The sequence below is a fragment of the Cryptomeria japonica genome, chromosome 11, assembly GCF_030272615.1.
Source record: "Cryptomeria japonica chromosome 11, Sugi_1.0, whole genome shotgun sequence".
Lineage (NCBI taxonomy): Eukaryota > Viridiplantae > Streptophyta > Pinopsida > Cupressales > Cupressaceae > Cryptomeria > Cryptomeria japonica.
This window is the reverse complement of record NC_081415.1, coordinates 504,303,219-504,320,455: the sequence shown is the minus strand read 5'-3', so window position 1 is coordinate 504,320,455 and position 17,237 is coordinate 504,303,219. Positions and strand designations below refer to the sequence as shown.

The window sequence follows — 17,237 nt, the reverse complement described above, 5'->3', positions numbered from 1 at the left end:
TTCATACTTTTTCAGAGCTGTTGATTATTTTGGGAAATGTAAGGATGTTGATTACCATTTTGGCATTTTTAAAGAGTTTGGGTCTTCTAATGTTGTACAAGTTGTGATAGATTCAGTTCGTGTTTGTAAGTTAGATGGTTTGATGCTTGAGGGCACTTACAAACATATTTTTTGGATTCCATGCATTGTACATGCTTTGAATAATGCTCTGAAATAGATTGGGTGAAGGTAGCAGTGGAAGAAGCTAGAGACATGATAATGTTTGTATGGAACCATCACGCTTCATTTGCACTATTTTGTTCTTATTCAAAGAAAGAATTCCTCAAACTAGTTGAGACTAGATATACTAGCTATATGATTTTGTTGGAGAGGATTTTGGAGGTGCAGGATGGTCTACAATCCATGGTGGTTTGTGGAGAGTGGAAAAGTTGGGCTCAATCAAAGATAGAAGAAGGAAAGGTGGTGAGAGAAATAGTGCTTAATGACAGTTGGTGGTCCAATATCAAGTAAAAAAATTGTTTGGGTTTGTACTTTGTTTTACTTTTTACTTTTTAATATTTAAAAATTTTAATTTTCATAATCAACAGCGTTACTCATAATTTTTAATTTTTGAAAATTAAAAATATTGCTTGAAAATATATTTGCTCTATCATATCACCTATAGTGGGGTTAATCAAGTATGAGGATACAAACTCTCCTAGCATTGGAGAGATTTATGAGACTTTTGATAGCATGCTTGATTAAATGAAGCAAGCAATTCATGACCGGTATCTTGGTTTGCAATTCTATGAGTATATTAGGCCTATGCGATCGAATGAACCAAGCAATTCGTGACTAGTATCTTGGTTTGCAATTCTATGAGTATATTAGGCCTATGCGATCAAATGAAGTGAGCAATTCGTGACTAGTATCTTGGTTTGCAATTCCATGAGGAATATATTAGGTCTATCATCACAAAGAGTTGGAACACAATGAACACCCCTCTTCATATGGCTGTCAATCCAAAGTCAAACCTTTTGAGGATGATGAGGTGATGGTGGGGCTTATGGAAGCTCTTTTTAAAATGTATAGCACTGAGGAGGCAACCGTACTTTGAGAGTAGTGGATTCAATTTCCTGATCTTCAGGGTTCTACATTCAGTAAACTAGAGGCTAGGACAGATAGGGCCACTATTTCACAAAAAAATCCCATTGGATGGTGGAAGTTTCATGGAAAGGACAAACCAAATTTGAAACAACTTACTATTTGTTTACTTTCACAAATTGCTAGTTCCCTTGTTGTAGAGAGGAATTGGTCCATGTATGGCTTCATCCACTCCATTAAGAGAAAAAGGCCTACCTCGAAACAAGTAGAAAACTAGTTGCAGTTCATGGTGCCTTGAGACTTTAGGATCAGCAAACTACTGAGCATCGACAGACTCCAACAATGCATTGGGATGTTGACCCTGAAGATGTTAGGCAGATCAGTGAGGAGGAGGTGCAACCAGGAATGGTTGTGCTACCATTGGATGATCCACTTCAAGCAGAGAGTGATATGATACAGATGGTTCTGGTTCTGAATCTCTGGATATTGATAGCTTGAATGAGGCATAGTCTCATTGATTGTTGTATTTTGAAATTTGAGACATTGAGATACTTTAATAGCTAACTTTAGTTTTAGTATTTGAAGTTGAACAGAAAAATGCTTTAATACTTAAGAGTTAATACTTTTGTTATGAATTTCATGATTAAATTTATTGTTGTTTATAGTTTATACAACTGTTATACTACTTTATTGAAGTTTATGCTGCTGTTATACTATTGCAGTCATGATTTATTTACATATTGATATTGTTGTTATCAGTTATTGACATCTCTCTCTCTCATCTCTCTCTCTCTCTCTCTCTCTCTCTCTCTCTCTCTCTCTCTCTCTCTCTCTCTCGCTCTCTTCCTAAATATAATATTTTTTAAAAATTCATATATTGTCATCCCCCCACCATCCCCAAAAAATGGCCCTCAGACTGCCATCCCCGAAATGCGTCCCTTGTCGTGCCCTTATCCCCATACCTGAAACACCACTGTTCTTGCATTTATGGCAACGATGATTTGAGATGCCACAAAGTATTTTGTGTGGAAAAGCATCAGAGGCAAGGTTCCATTTGATTCTGGTTAGTGGAAGATCACATGCTCCATCATCAATGTAGTTTAATTGCCTATATTTTGACACCATGGATGCTGTATTGATAATCTAGATTTGATTTTCTTTGACAATTAAAATTTTCAGGCCTTTATAGTTCAATATGACTTGCAATTGGTAGTTGACCTGCAGCTCTTAATTCTCCTTTAGCACTGAGATATTTGTCATCTGTGATCTTTGGTATTTGCTCATACTTTTGAAAGTATCCTCTTTTATATTTGATCATGTTTTGATATCTCACTTGCACTCATGTTCAATGGATGACAATACTTATTGGTTTATTGAGGGAAGTTTTGATCGATCTTTTTCATATAATTTCCAGAATTCCCTATCTATGGTGTTGCTTCTCAGTGATCCTATGCCACTATAATAGCCTTAAATCTTACGAAACAGTGAAAAAACTATAATATAGATTGAAGAACCTAAAACAAAATTCTGAAGTATATTTTCTCTTTTTAAGTCCAAACTTTAGCTACTTAATATTTTTACACTTAATTTCTTTTCGTACAGAATGAAGATGTGTGAGAATTGGAATGGAACAATGCTCAGATTGGTTGGGATTTGTTAGTTGATGATGCTGATCCTTCAGCTAGTGGGAGTGAATGGGGTGACAAGGCAAATAATTTGGATCCACCTCCTCCAGCCAGTCTAGTTTTTCATACGATGGTGTTGTATAATAACTTCGTTTTATAGTTTGTTGGACCAAATTTTTATTTGAATTTTTCCTATAAGATAATTTATAAAGCTTTGGCTTTGAGATTGATTCATATTCTCTCTGTAATTACTGGACTAAAACAAAAAAGCTTAATTAAAAATAAATGTATTGTGGTTAATATTTCTATTGTCTAGAAAGACATGGAATGGGTCACAGACTCACATCTATCAAAGAGGAAACTAATTTTTGTTAAAATTGTTTTTGATAAAGAATATGAGAGAATATATTGCCGTTTCATTTTGGCCATGCTTAAAGAATTAGGGTTTAGTTACTCGATTTTTACTTTTCAAACCCTTTTTGTTGAAGCCTCCGTTTATCTTACATCAATGACCATAATTATGAAAAATTTGGGCTTTGTAGATCTACTAGGCAAGGTTTTGGTAGGTGAAGTTAGCCATTAGAGTCTCTAGAGGGATAATGAAAGGGATCATTCTACCAAGTAGGGGGTCTCAGTTAGTAAATGATCATTTTTTTGAGGGCTTAGGTTTTTTTTGAAACAAAGCAACATGTGTCCAATTATCAATACAGTGGGGTGTCTCAATATTTATGTTGAAAAAACTATGGCCTTAACATTTAAATAAGTATGTGTAATGGAGAGTTAGGATGGATAACCACCATATAAACTGGTCATTCAAAAATAATGCATATATATATATATATATAGATAACCTATGTTGGTTTTTTATATGGTGACATCCTCAATGGTGGAGGAATCGGGTACCAAGGAAGTTGAATCTATCTCAAGTTGAAGTGCCCCGAACTCATTAGTAGTACCAAAAAGCTTTTGAAATTTGACCCACATAGCCCTAAGATTGTTGCAAGCTTGAAGATGAAACAAGTGATTGTTTGAAACATGCATTGCAATCAAATCCATAGCCTCATCCATATTGTTCCTATGTTGTAATCTCTCTAATGCTTGGGTCAAGTTTGGTTGGTTTTCATCTAAGGTGGACTATAAACCCTTAGATTGGAGCAATCTAGTCATGAGCTTTCAAGCGATGATAATTATGTGGCGTAAGATGCTTACTAGAAGAGGAATCTACCATGGGATTTGTGATGTTTAGATTGTGTATGGGCTAGGGCAGTTGTCATGTCCCCAAAATAAAGAAGGGCCTTGGGCCCAAGCAGTGTTTTCCAACACCCTTTTCGTATGACATTTTGTTATTTTCAATAAATTGGAATTTTAGGATAAATGAAATTATACTAAAATTCCTAAATTGGTTATAGCTGACTATTCTGTTTTGGTTAGTTTAAATAATTTTTAATTTTTATTTTCCTTGCGGGGTTGACTTTGTCTGGGCCGACCTTGGAACGATGGAGTGTAATATGGCACAACCCCAATATATATGGGTGCACTTTGCCTTGTTTGATCATGCCGGGAAATCGAATTGAGCGTTAGTGCACGAAGGTAGACTAAGACGCGAACCTCAGAAGGCCAGAGAGGTAGGACGATACCCCTACTCTCTCCTAATTCGATTCCAAGCCCGTTATAATTCTGTTCTGAGTTCAAATTGCTAACTGTTTGTAGAGAATTGGAGAAAATACACAAGCTATGGAGATTGGAAAGAATCCACCAGGTGAAGGGTCGACTAATAGCACCATTGTAAAGGCACCCATTTTCGCAAGTTTGAGAATCTACACATATCGTTGTGAGCATACTGATTTGATAGCAAAATAACTGTGCAAGGGCATTGGCAATAAGGAGTAGGTTAAAAGACAACCAGGAGGAAGGTGCAATAGTAATAAATGATTAATGCCCTTTGCTCTGTCTCCAACAGGCAAAGAATCCATAAGACTTTTGGGATAACATTCTAGTGCAAGCGAATCAACTTCCAGTAAGAAGAGGTTTAGGCCAGCATTTAAACATTGGTTCAGATCGCACAATCTTTGGGGAAAGTCTTGTATGTGATATCTTCTTGACTATTGAATATATGGGGATAAGGAATCCAATAGAGTAGATCTGGGCTATTTTGAATGATGTATGGACTAATATACATATATATTCTGAAGATGAATACACAGTGAGTTTTATTTAGTATTCATATATGAGTTTTTCTAAGCAATTACCATTTCGCTTCATCACTTAATAGTGTAGATTTTCACGATTTTTGAATACTAGGAAAAAAATGTTTCAAGATTTAATTATGGCATAAACAAGGATACTACATTGGTATTAGAGATTCAAACCTTGCTAGCTTGTGGGGTTGATGAATAAGTGACAGAACACAGAGATATCGCAGTGAGGGAAAAAGAAAGAATCTCAAATGGGGGATCTGGATGATGAGGCCAAGGCTTTCTTTAAAAGGTCTGAAGAACTTCATGTCAACATGTCTGAGACCTTGAGGGAAGTCGCCTAGTTGCTGAGGGATCTCAAGCAACAACCAACTAGTGATAAGCCTATCAGTGACAAGGGAGAAGGTAACAACTCCATTGGAGAAAATTTTGCTACAAATGTTGACAGAGTTTCAATCAGCATCAAATCCTTCAAAGCGAAGTTTTTGACAAATGAGGAGGTTAATGAAGAGCAACCAAATCAGGTTAGTGTTGATGCAGGAAATTGTATTGCTACTCTTTCGGTCAACACACAATAGAATGCTAAGTATCCTATCCTCTCTTGAATAAGGAAATCCCTAATACTGTTTTGGATGATCAAAGGGGACAACCTCAAGGTTCCAACTGTCAGGTCTTGATTGCTTAGGATAACTTAGCGGTGATGTGTTTTGCTGGTAAGCATGAGGGAACTTACGGATACAACAAGTTGGCTTGCATTTGTTGATGCCTTGGTTCTCGAACTGGGGAAAATAAAAGCAAAAGAGATAGGGTTTAGAGGGCCTAAAGACAATGGTAGTATAGTTTTAAAACTTGTGGACTCGCCACGAACTCGCCACAGACTCGTGAGTCCCTTGGTGGGCCGAGTCGACTCGCCACGGACTCGCGCGAGTCTTTCACTCGGACTTGTGAGTCTTTTGATTGGACTCACGCGACCTAGAAAGCACACCCAACAAGCTAATAAAGTGCTTTTTTAAAACTTTTTTCATTCATTTGGGTTTGTTTCTTGGTCAAAACATGTTTGTAGGGTTTGAAGGAGGAGAGGAAACAAGATATAATCAGCAAAAGAGATTTAGGTAAGGATTTTTCCCCTCTTTTTTTTTCATTTCCATGCTTTGAAAATCCAAAAAATCTTGAAAAACAAGAGGATATGCTACCAAATTTTTTTCTATTTCCCTTTCTAATTTATTTCCTTATATTTTTTTCTTGTTTCTGAATGCTATTTTTTCCAAATGATGAAATTTCAAATATTGAGTGTTTGGAGATCATATGACATGTGTAATGTTTCAATTATGGCTCTTATGTTCTCTAAATGCATTAATTTCTTTATGTTTTTATTGTAAAACTAGTTTTTTTTTTTGCTGAGTCCTTTCGTGAGTCTTTCACGAGTCCGAGTCCAATTTTTTGGTTTGCCGAGTCCGTGGCGAGTTCGAGTATTAAAACTATGAATGGTAGTAATGATTGATGCTGCAGGTAAACAGATTTCCAACAAAATAGTCCCTGCTCAGCCAAAGATATACTCACAACTCCATAGGAATAGAGCAAGCTCCAAGGGAATAAAGGATTTTTAGACTATAGGTACTCATTCAGGCATCCAATTCTAGTGCAACCTGAGACAAACACCTACAGTTGAACTAAGAACTGTTTTGGGTTCAGACTAACCATGCACAAAGACTTACAATTAGCAAGCCCTCAATGGTATGAACCTGAAATCACATCAAATACGCTTGCATTTTGCCATTAAATTTATTGAACTCTAATTTATCAGATGAAGAGAAACCATGCAAATAGAAGAGAACAAAATGGCAAACACTATGCTTCAATGTTTATTTATTTGTTTCAACTACCACTACAACAATTTCTTTCCAACGGTCTTATTCTACTCCTACTCCTAATCTGCAAAAAATCTATCTCAGCCTTCTAACCTTCTAACTCTTTACAAAGAGAGAGCTGCCTTTTATAGATTTTTACAATTTGAATCAGAGGCCAAGATTGAAACCATCCAATGGTTGCAATCTGCCTTTTGGAAGCCTAACAACTTTAGCCCATGTCTAGTAACTCCCATAACTTCCCAATTGCCTTCTCAACCAGTTCCTCAGCTACCTACAACTATTTTACATCAATTTTGCAAATCAGGTAGCTGAGAAATAACTAACATGTGCCCCTTTTTCTTTAAATTGTATTAATGGGGTCCATAGGTAGTCCTTTTACAATAAAGCCCTTTCGTTTTTTACAATCAAACTGATTTTTTTGGAATTTCCAACAGTGCATTTCTGATTCTAGATATTCCTATAGCATTCTGAGTGTTTTGTTGATGCCTTCTAGAAACTCTGAATGGCATCAATTTGGTCCTTTTGTGCTGCAACTGTATCTTTCCTTTGGTCGATAGGCACGTCCTTCGTGGTCATTGCCCTATGATCATTATTTTGATCCTGCCTGTTACAGGTTTCCCCTTGGCTCCTTCCAGTGGTGTTGATCTGCAAAAAGAAAGTTCAACCTGAATCAATTACCCCAAAATATTTAAATAATTATAGCAAATATCACACGCTTTCAAGGCAACGTCGGGCTTCATTTTGATGATAATGATTATGCCTTACCCTTTGTTCTTTTTTTTTATTACTTCATCAACAAGATCGAGATATTTGTCGGCCAATGAAGGTGATTTTCAATTTCATTAATCACTTTAGCGCTTAGGAGTTTAGGTATATTATTCGGTGATTTGAAGACACTTAGTTTTAAAATGCACGAACCTCTCCTTGGTCATTTTACTAACAAAGATACTTGAGTGATTTTGATATATTCATAGGCATTTAATTCGGTGTTTACAAGATGATTAGTCTTTGGTGCTGTGAAGACATTCAAATTTGTTTAGACTCGCATCCAACCAGGTTTGGCCTCTTTTCGGCATTATCTTTGGTGTCTAAGAGGGGCAAGGAAATAATGCCTTCTTGGAAGTTAACTTAAGTTGTCATCTCTTTCATTATTTTTATCAACACCAAAGTGCTTTTAAGTTTTTGATATGTTTTCAGTATTGTGAAGGCAACTTATGTGGGGTGACTTCATACGAACTTTATTAAATTGAGACCCTCCCCGTTTTCGATATATATTTTGGTGTTTGGAAGGCATTTGTAGGGGGCTTGAATGAGAGATGCTTTTACCAAAATCGTGGCGTGGACATTTTCTTTCTTATCGAGACTTTTGAGAGGTGATGATTTCACTATGTTTTCTGTGTTTTGATTTTGAATCACCTGATCTTTCATTTACTCCTCGCGACGCCTTAAGCACTTATGGTTCCACGACATTTTATTGGCATCTGGAAGGCGCAAGGAATAATATCGCTTCCCTCAATATCTGCAAAAGACGAGTTTGGAGAAAAACACAAACTGAGATTGATCTTTGCCCTTTTGGTGTTTTGATCGACCCTTTTTGTCATAACCCCTCTTTGGACATTGGATAATTGTGATTAAATAAGTACGATAATTAAAACATTTATTAATTAACATTTAATAATATTGGAAAATTGTCTCATTTATGAGACTTCACGATTTTCCTCTAAAGTGAGAGGGTTGTCATAACCCCACATCCTGGTGATGTAATTAATAATAGATTTTGTGATTCTTCATTCTTAATAATAAATTATCATTTATTATGTAATTAATAATTGATGTTAATAATATTAATAGTAATAATAATCATTCATTAATATAAAAATAATATTAATATTATAATAATACTGTCATGTTCCCTCCTAGATAGTTATATACATAATTATTATTGATTAATATAATAACTACCAAAAAATGATTATTTGGAATTTATTTATTTATTAAATATTATTATTTAATTAATATTTATTAATGTTTATTACTAGTAATATCTTGAAATATTCAAATAAAAAGATAAATTAATATTATATTATAAACACAATTTATTAATAGATATCCTTGTTTATTAGTGTTTATTATTAACACCCTTGTTATTATTAATGCCTATTATTAATATTCATGTGTATTAATGTTCATTATTATTAATAATCATATTTATTATTAATGTGTGAATGAGTATCCACTTATTATTAATGTTCATATTTATTAATTCATTTTATTGATGTTCATGTTTATTAATATTCACTACCCATCCCTTACCCACGATAGTCAATCATTTTAATGCACCGATCTGCATTTAATTAGAATAGACATGACCCATTTGTGAGACACGTATGGAGAAGTGGGGCTTTTGGGAGGGGTCACAACCGGTCAATGGTCTTAAATACCATTGACCCTTCCTCTCCTACTAATACACAGCATACCGTCACACAGAAAGGGGAAAAAGAGAGGAAAACATCTGCGGTGGTAGTAAATAGGAAGTTGCAATAGGTACGAATCTGAGAAATATCATTACTAATATAACATAAGAGAATGCCGAAAGCACAGTCTGATATGACTGTTGTGATCGGAAGATAATGTGGTTCGGTTTGACATAAGATAATAATATATTACACACATATTAAATATATTTATCATATAACCTATGTTGCCAATATAATCTAAGGGCTAAGAATACAATACATTACTGCCTACGCAAATCTGTTTTAATACAGTAATTTGATACTATAATATAAGGCAGAAAATAAAGAAGTTCTCATACGTGTGAAGCATGGAATTATACAGTGTGAAAAATATATGGAGGCAGTGGTAATTGTGAGAAAGTAGAGTGCAATAAGCATGACACTCATATGAGATATTTAGTGGCAGACCAGATCTGATGCATGTCAGGTCTGTCTATTTTACAGCCACCTTTATACTAACAATTGATGTTTTAGGCAGTGGTGGTATTAGTGATTTATACAAAAGGTAATTAGTAAATATATTAATAATTGGTAATTAATAAATATATAAATGATTTATAATACAATATAATGTATTTAGTTGTTTATATATATGATGTAATAATACTATATGAATGATGTAATATCAATAAATATGCATATAGATATAAATAAACATATACATATATTTGTAATATAATGCCGTAATCAGACATAAAAATATTAGATTGTAAATAAGAAAGAACTCATAAGATAATAAATAGTAAGAAGAATATTGTTTGGATATAATCCTTGCTACTGCTGTCAATATTCACAAGATTGGGAATTGAGATGTTCCAAAGAAGGGCGGTCTAAATCCAATTAATAGGATGGATCCCAAGACAAAGTAGGGATCAACAACCCATAAACCTTGAGGGCATGGTCCCGAGATAGGTAAGGGCGTGGATCTGTAAATTTATTATGGATGTATGATAGATTAACAATTTATCTATTAATAATTAATTGATCGAGCTGCGGAATATCATTGATTCGATGCTCGTTAAGGTGGAATTGTCTCCAAATATATTTAGTGAAGTTATAAATATATTGGAAATCAATTAATTATGGTTAAAACTGTCTTGAACCTAGTTGGGGACATTACACTTTTCTAAGGTGATATGAAGACGTAATGGCAAAACAACCCACTTTCTGTATATTATTTGGTTTGAACAAGATGCTAGGACAAAAGGACCTCGCGTTTCAAAGACGATTATTCAAACTCCCGCTTATATTGGGCATTTTAAGCGTTAATAATTTTGTTTCGATATTTTATCGGCCATGGAAGGCAGTTTGAGCTTGAAATTTTTGATATTATTTTTGGGCTCTAGTTGGGGATAGTAGACTTGGATTTTCTTCGGTGTAAATAGAAATGGAAGGAGACGCCCAGCCTTACTAAAGGCGATATTTGACCCACTAACGAATTCCCGATGGCTTGGCGCAAAGTTTAGGGACATTTTCGGTAGAAACATGAGCAAGAATAATGTGCGATTTTGATTTGTATCACTTGCGCCCCTTTTGTTTTGATGCCAACACTTTCAGTGGTTTGTTTGGCTTCAAGAGGGTGTTCGGAAGGCAAGCAAAATAGCTCAACTTCATCGTATGGGGCTCTCTCTTTCTCTTATGGGCAAACTTGACGAGGGTCCCTGTCATAGAGACGTGGTGTGCTGTGCGGAGCACAATAGTCAATGGAATAGATCGTCTCCACGTAGAATATCACTCCTTGAGTGAAGCAGTTAGAAATGATATGACCTTTGCAGAGTGTTGTAGCCTGAAATCAAAAGGGGAACATAGGACGAAAGGATATGAAGAAAGAAAAAACATCCAGTATCGGTTAGGAAAGATCACAATCCCTAACTTTGATGGGACAAGTGATACTTCAGCAAGGTATTGGTTGTAGAAGTTGGATATCTACTTCTCTCTAAACTCCATGCTTGAGGTGGAAGCCCTCAAATTCGCTACTTTGCATTTGGAAGGAGTAGCCCATGAATGGTGGTATCATGGGATTGTGACTCAAGGGCATGATGCAATAACTTTCATAGAGTTTAGTCAGAGATTGATTGAAAGATTTGATAGGACAGACCCAAAAGTACATTTAAGGAATCTAGGCCAATTGAAGCAAGAAGGCAACAAGGTGGAGGATTATGTTTCAGAATTTCAAAAACTTGATGTAATGGTGCCTGATGTGATTGATAGAAGGCTGACAATGCTCTTTGTTTAAGGTTTAGTGGAGCCACTTAAAGGGTTACTCAATGCCTTAAACCTTGCAACCTTCTAAGAGGCTATCACAACAACTCTCAACTTAGAAGGTTCAGTGTCAAGGGATAGCTTCAGTAGTAAGAGAACAGCCCTACCTTTGCAAAACATAAAACCTTCTTCAAGAAGTTCCATACCTCCTCGTATGCCTATATCACAGTCCAAACAAATGGATATCAGTAGGAATGAACTAAGGAGTAGGAAGTTGTGTTTCACCTTCAAGCGTGGTAGCCTGGACATCGTTGTTTAGGAAAAGGGCAAGTACATTATATTGAAGTAATCTCCGATAATGATACAGGAAGGGATGAGACTGATTCTAAAAATGAAATGGAAAAAGTGGAGGCACTTGAGGGAGGCACACTAGCTGCATTCATGGGAGAACCATGCTATAGTGCGTTCCACACTAAGGGGGTCTTGAAAGGGCAACAAGCAATTATCCTTATAGATGTTGGCACTAAGTTGTCATTGATGTCAACATGCACATATGTAGGGCCGATCTGGTTAAGTATGCAAGGGGAGATGAGTTGTAGAAGTATTGGTGTGGTTTGGATTCATGTTGGTTTAGATTCAGCATCATTGCATGGGAGCTCTTTCATCTCGCTACACAGTGTGTTTGTAGCCACTCTTTGTGCGCTTGAGCTTTTTGGTGAGAGATCCTACGTCTCCTCGACACCCTTGCTTTATCGGTTAATCGCTCTCCGATGGAAATGTAGCCACTAGTTTTTGAGTCATTGAGTCTTGTTCCTCTCAATCCTCGATCTCCGTTAGTGTCGTGGACCTCGCCCTTGCTGTATCGGCTTATCACCTCCTGCGCAGACGAAGAACAGAGGGTAGTCGCTGTTGCACGGTCAACATTTTTGAGTTGACCAAGGTGGCTGGTCAAAAGAAGGGCAGATCTCATGTCGCGTTTATCACTACAAGCTTAACCGCTATCCTGCGACAAGATGGATGTGAGTAAAGTAGCCTTGCGGGGGAAACAGAACAAAGGTTTGTGAGGCTTCCCCACTATCCCGTGACAGGTTGGACAGTTGTAAAATGCCTTGTAGGGAGATCACCACAATGTAAAAATTGGTTCCTCTTTATCGTGCGACATGGAGGTTGGATGAAAAATAACCTCGCGGGGAAACAAGTAAAGCTAACGGGCTTCCCCGCTATCCCGCGCCAAGAAAAACTAAAATAAAATGGCCTCGCGGGGAACATAAAGGTGAAGCAAATGGGGTCCCCTCGCTATCCCGTGGTGAGTAAAGTTGAAATGAAATTATCTTTGGGGGTAACATAGATATGAAGTAAGAGGTGGCCCCCTCTATCTTGCGCCAAGGTAAACTTCAGAACGATGACCTCGCGGGGTAACAAAAAGGAAGGAGATCAAGGCTCCCTGCTATCCCGCTGTGACGAAGAATCGAGAGGGGTCTTGCGGGATAAAAAGAACAAGAGAAAAGTAATGCTCCCCGCTATCCTACAACAAAAAGGTTTGAAGAAAGATGACCATGTGGGGCAACAAATAGCAAAGGTTTACAAAAGACAAGAGACCCCATGGGGTAGCTAGGTAATGTCCACAGCGACGCAATTGGGTATCCTGCAAGTTTGCGGCAAGGGAGAAGGAAGTTAAAAAACCTCACAGGGCAGCGGGGTAACATACAAAGTGGCGATACCAATGCCCCCGCCATCCCGCAGCGAGGAAGACCAAAGTGAATTGGTCCCGTGGGGTAATAAGGCAAAGAGAAGGATGAAGCACCCTGCCATCCTGCAACCCAAAAGTCAAATGAAAAATGATCTCGTGGGGTATTTAAGAGGAAGAAGGTGCATTGTCCCGCCATCCCACAGGTATACTTTGCGATGTTGGAAACATGATAGGTATTTCACCCAATACCGACTCAGAAGTGACCCATGTGGACATTTGACCAAGTTTGACCTGATGGCATAAAGGAAGATGCCGAGGACGTGGAGTACACAAGGCGAGTCAAATGGTGTTGACTATGAATGGTTGCTGTCAGTTTGTTCAAATTAGGTCGGCTAAGGATGAAAGAATTAAGGAAGGTGGCTGCATTTAATGGAGAACCAGCAGAAGATCAAGTGTGAGGTTCGAGAAGATCAGATGATCTTTAGAAGACAAGATGTCACAGTTATGGGTAGGTGAAGATTACTAAAATTAGTAATCTAAACACAAAGAGCAAATCTAAAGACAGAGAAGTTGCAATTAATGTTGGCGGCCAATCAGTGTGTAGGGTAGATGCAGTAGATCAAATCAACCTGACGAGGAGATTTTTGGGAGCTTGAGAAGATTTCTTTGTCTTTCAATTTTGGAGGGAAAACCCTAGATGTACATTGATTATCACCAAGTGTAGTAGGATTGAGCAAAGAAGTGAGTGAGGTGTTGATGTGCAGAACGGAGAAGAGCTGAAGGATAGTGTGTGCATAATAGAAAACAGAAAGCGCAGAAGACAACACAAAGAAGTTGGAAACACAGAAAGTAATCCACTCTGAGAAAAATCAAGAGAGAGGACAGAGGATGAAGACATCAAAATAGAGTGCAGAGACCTGAGAGTAGAGAGAAAAGAAAATAGGGGTGAAGAGAAGAAGAAGAAGGTGCAGAGAGCCCAAAGGGTTATCCACACCGAGTGGGGCAAAGAAGAAGAACTGAACAGAGGAGAGATCAGAGAGTTGGCGTTGAGATAAGAAAAGAACAGAAGGCAGAGAGCAGGAATTTAAAGCAGAGACTAAAGAGTAGAGGAATAAGCTTGTGAGCAGAAAAGAGAAGAATTATTCTGAGGTGTAGAAAACAAGTTACATTACAAAACATTATTTGTAACAAGGTACTCAATCTGTAAATTGTAATTTTTGTCATTATTGTAATCATGAGAGTGGGTGCTCAGATTAGGGGGTTGGTGCTCCTTTGGGTTGGTGCCCATAAACTTTGTAACCAAGACATTTTTATTGTGATGCTGGATTAGAATAGTAGACTCTAGCAGCATTTCTCATTGGGGTTTTCCTCGTACATCCTATGTTATGTGTTTGTCGTTCCTTCAATAGACAGTGGAGCCACCTATATATATGTTAATGGGGAAGTGGTAAAAACGTTTGGTCTGGACACAATCCCCATTGAAGGATTTGAAGTGAAGGTAGCTAGTGGAACTACTCTTTCTTGCACTCACAAGGTACCCCGAATCGAGTTGGCTATTGGAATATAAATTGAAGGATGTTCTTTATGTGATTGACTTGGATATGGAAGTAGTTCTGGGATGCCAATGGCTGTATACAATTGACAAATATGAGACCAGCCATCGAAAGATGGAGATCTCCTTCTAGCACAATGGGAGAAGGGTGGTGCTACATGGATTGACCAGCAAAGGAATAATGGAAATATCAGCCAAGAGGATGGAGTGGGTTTTCCGTAAGAAACAAGTAGCATGGGCAATAGAGTGCCTCATCACTAATACAAGTGCTGCCAAAAAAGGTGGTACCATTAATATGTAGATTCAATCCAACTTAGACAAGCATAACAAGGTGTTCAAAGACATACCTCCAGGTTTGCCCCCTAATAGGGTTTCCAGCACATCATTGAACTTGAAGAAGGGGCCAAACCCTTAATGATCACTCCATAATGCCATTCAAAAGTTTATAAGGAAGAATTGAAAGGGCAATCAAGGAATAGCTGGATAAGGGGCATATAAGGCCTAGTTCCAACCCTTTTGCATCCTCCATAGTACTGGTTAAGAAGAAATATGGAACTATGAGGATGTGTATAGACTATTGAGCTCTCAATGAGACAACCAGTAAGAACCATTACCCAATACCGCGAATTGATGAATTGATTGATGAGCTACATGGGGCTAAGTATTTTTCCAAGATTGATTTGCTTGCAGGGTACCATCAAATCAAGGTCAGAGATAAGGATGTGCACAAGACATCATTTTGGTGTCATTATGGGCACTATGAATTCTTGGTGATGCCCTTTGGATTAACAAATGCTCCAACAACTTTCCAATCGTGTATGAACTTGGTATTTATTCTTCAATTGAGAAAGTTTGTTTTAGTCTTCTTCAATGACATCCTAATTTACAACATGACTTGGGAAGAGCTTTCAACACACTTGGATGAGGTGTTGAATGTCTTAGAACAACAGTCTTTTTATGCTAAAGCATCTAAACGTGAATCTGGGTTGAGGGAATATGGGCTTCAAAATCAGTAAACATGAAGTAAGTGTAGATGAGGAGAAAATCAAGGCTATCCAAGAGTGGCCTAGACCTAGCAATCTAACGTAGTTGAGGGGATTTGCTGGGTTGTGTAGCTACTACAAGAGGTTTATAAGTGGATTTTCATAGCTTGTTGCACCCTTCACAACTTGTTGCAAGCTCAAGGAGGTAATGAGTTCATGTCCCGTTTTAGCAATTCTAGATTTTACACTACCTTTTGTCTTGGAATGTGATGCATGCGGTGAAGGGATAGGGGCTGTTTTGATGCAAAATAAACACCCCATAGCATTCGAGAGTAGGAAGCTTAAGGAGGCTGAGCGTAAGCTCTCAATTTATGATAAAGAAATGTTGGCTCTAATGCATGCTTTGACTAAGTTCAGATAGTATTTGATTTGTAACAAGTTTTTGTTTAAGACTAATCATAATAGTTTGAAATACTTTCTTAACCAAAGGGATTTAAATGATAGGCAGCAGAAGTGGGTTAGTAAAATTCGGGCCTATGACTTTGACATTGAGTATGTTAAAGGAAATAACAATGTAGTGGCTGATGCATTATCTAGGATACCTCATTTGCATTCCATTTCCGATATAGCTAATGATTGGAGATCATTAATAATAGTTGAGTATGCCAAGAATTCATTTGCTAATGATATTTTGGAAGGCAAGTTGCAAGATGATAGATTTAAAATAGCTAATGAGCTGATTCTTTACAAGGGACGAGTATACATCATACCTGAGTAAAAAATGAAAGAAAAGATTTTAAAGGTTTGTCATGACACCCCACTTGCCGGCCATCCAGGTTTCGATAAGACATATAAACAAGTGAGGAACATTTTTCTTGGAAAGGGCTTAAAAAAGATTTAATGCAACATGTAAGAGAGTGCAGGGATTGCCAACAAAATAAGGTAGAGCATGTGTTTCCAACATGATTATTTCAACCCTTACCCATCCGGAAGCAGAAATGGGAGAGCATATCTATGGATTTCATCACCGGGTTACTGAAGGTTCAAGGTAAAGATTGTTTGTATGTAGTGGTTTATAGACTTACAAAGTATGCTCACTTCCATACTGTTGTGATGTTTTCACACATCGCCCCATTGTAAATGGGGACCCCCACTTTTTTCTGCTTTCTAGGTTAGTTGTGGTGTGTTTTGCTATTGACCTTTTACTTGAGGTCAATTAGTTCTCGGGCTTAAGAGATGAGCAATTTGGGATGATCATTTCATTGGATCATCAACGTCATATGCCACCAAAATCAAAGATCAAATTGAGTCTAAGCATGGAGGACTGCCAAAGAAAGTTCAAGGATGCTTGAGTGGGGGTAGTCATAGCGTAGGCAATTAGGATGAGGGTATGTTGATGACAAAGGGTTGTAAGATTGATGAAGTAAGCGTCTCTATCAATGAAATTGCATAAGTGAGCTGACCGTTAGTGACCCCTTGAAACCCCCCGTTGTGCCTTAGTTGACAGTCAGTGACCCCTTGAA

General features: G+C 37.4%; 1 protein-coding gene across 1 annotated transcript in view; it reads left to right on the top strand.

Annotated features, from left to right (window-relative positions):
- LOC131068350 (uncharacterized) overlaps nucleotides 1-3,062 on the top strand; it is a 38,398-nt gene extending 35,336 nt beyond the window's left edge. The window contains exon 2 of the transcript XR_009111995.2: nucleotides 2,686-3,062. The gene's annotated coding sequence lies outside the window, so the exon portion shown is untranslated. The remainder of the gene's footprint in view (nucleotides 1-2,685) is intronic.
- Nucleotides 3,063-17,237: the final 14,175 nt, after the last annotated feature.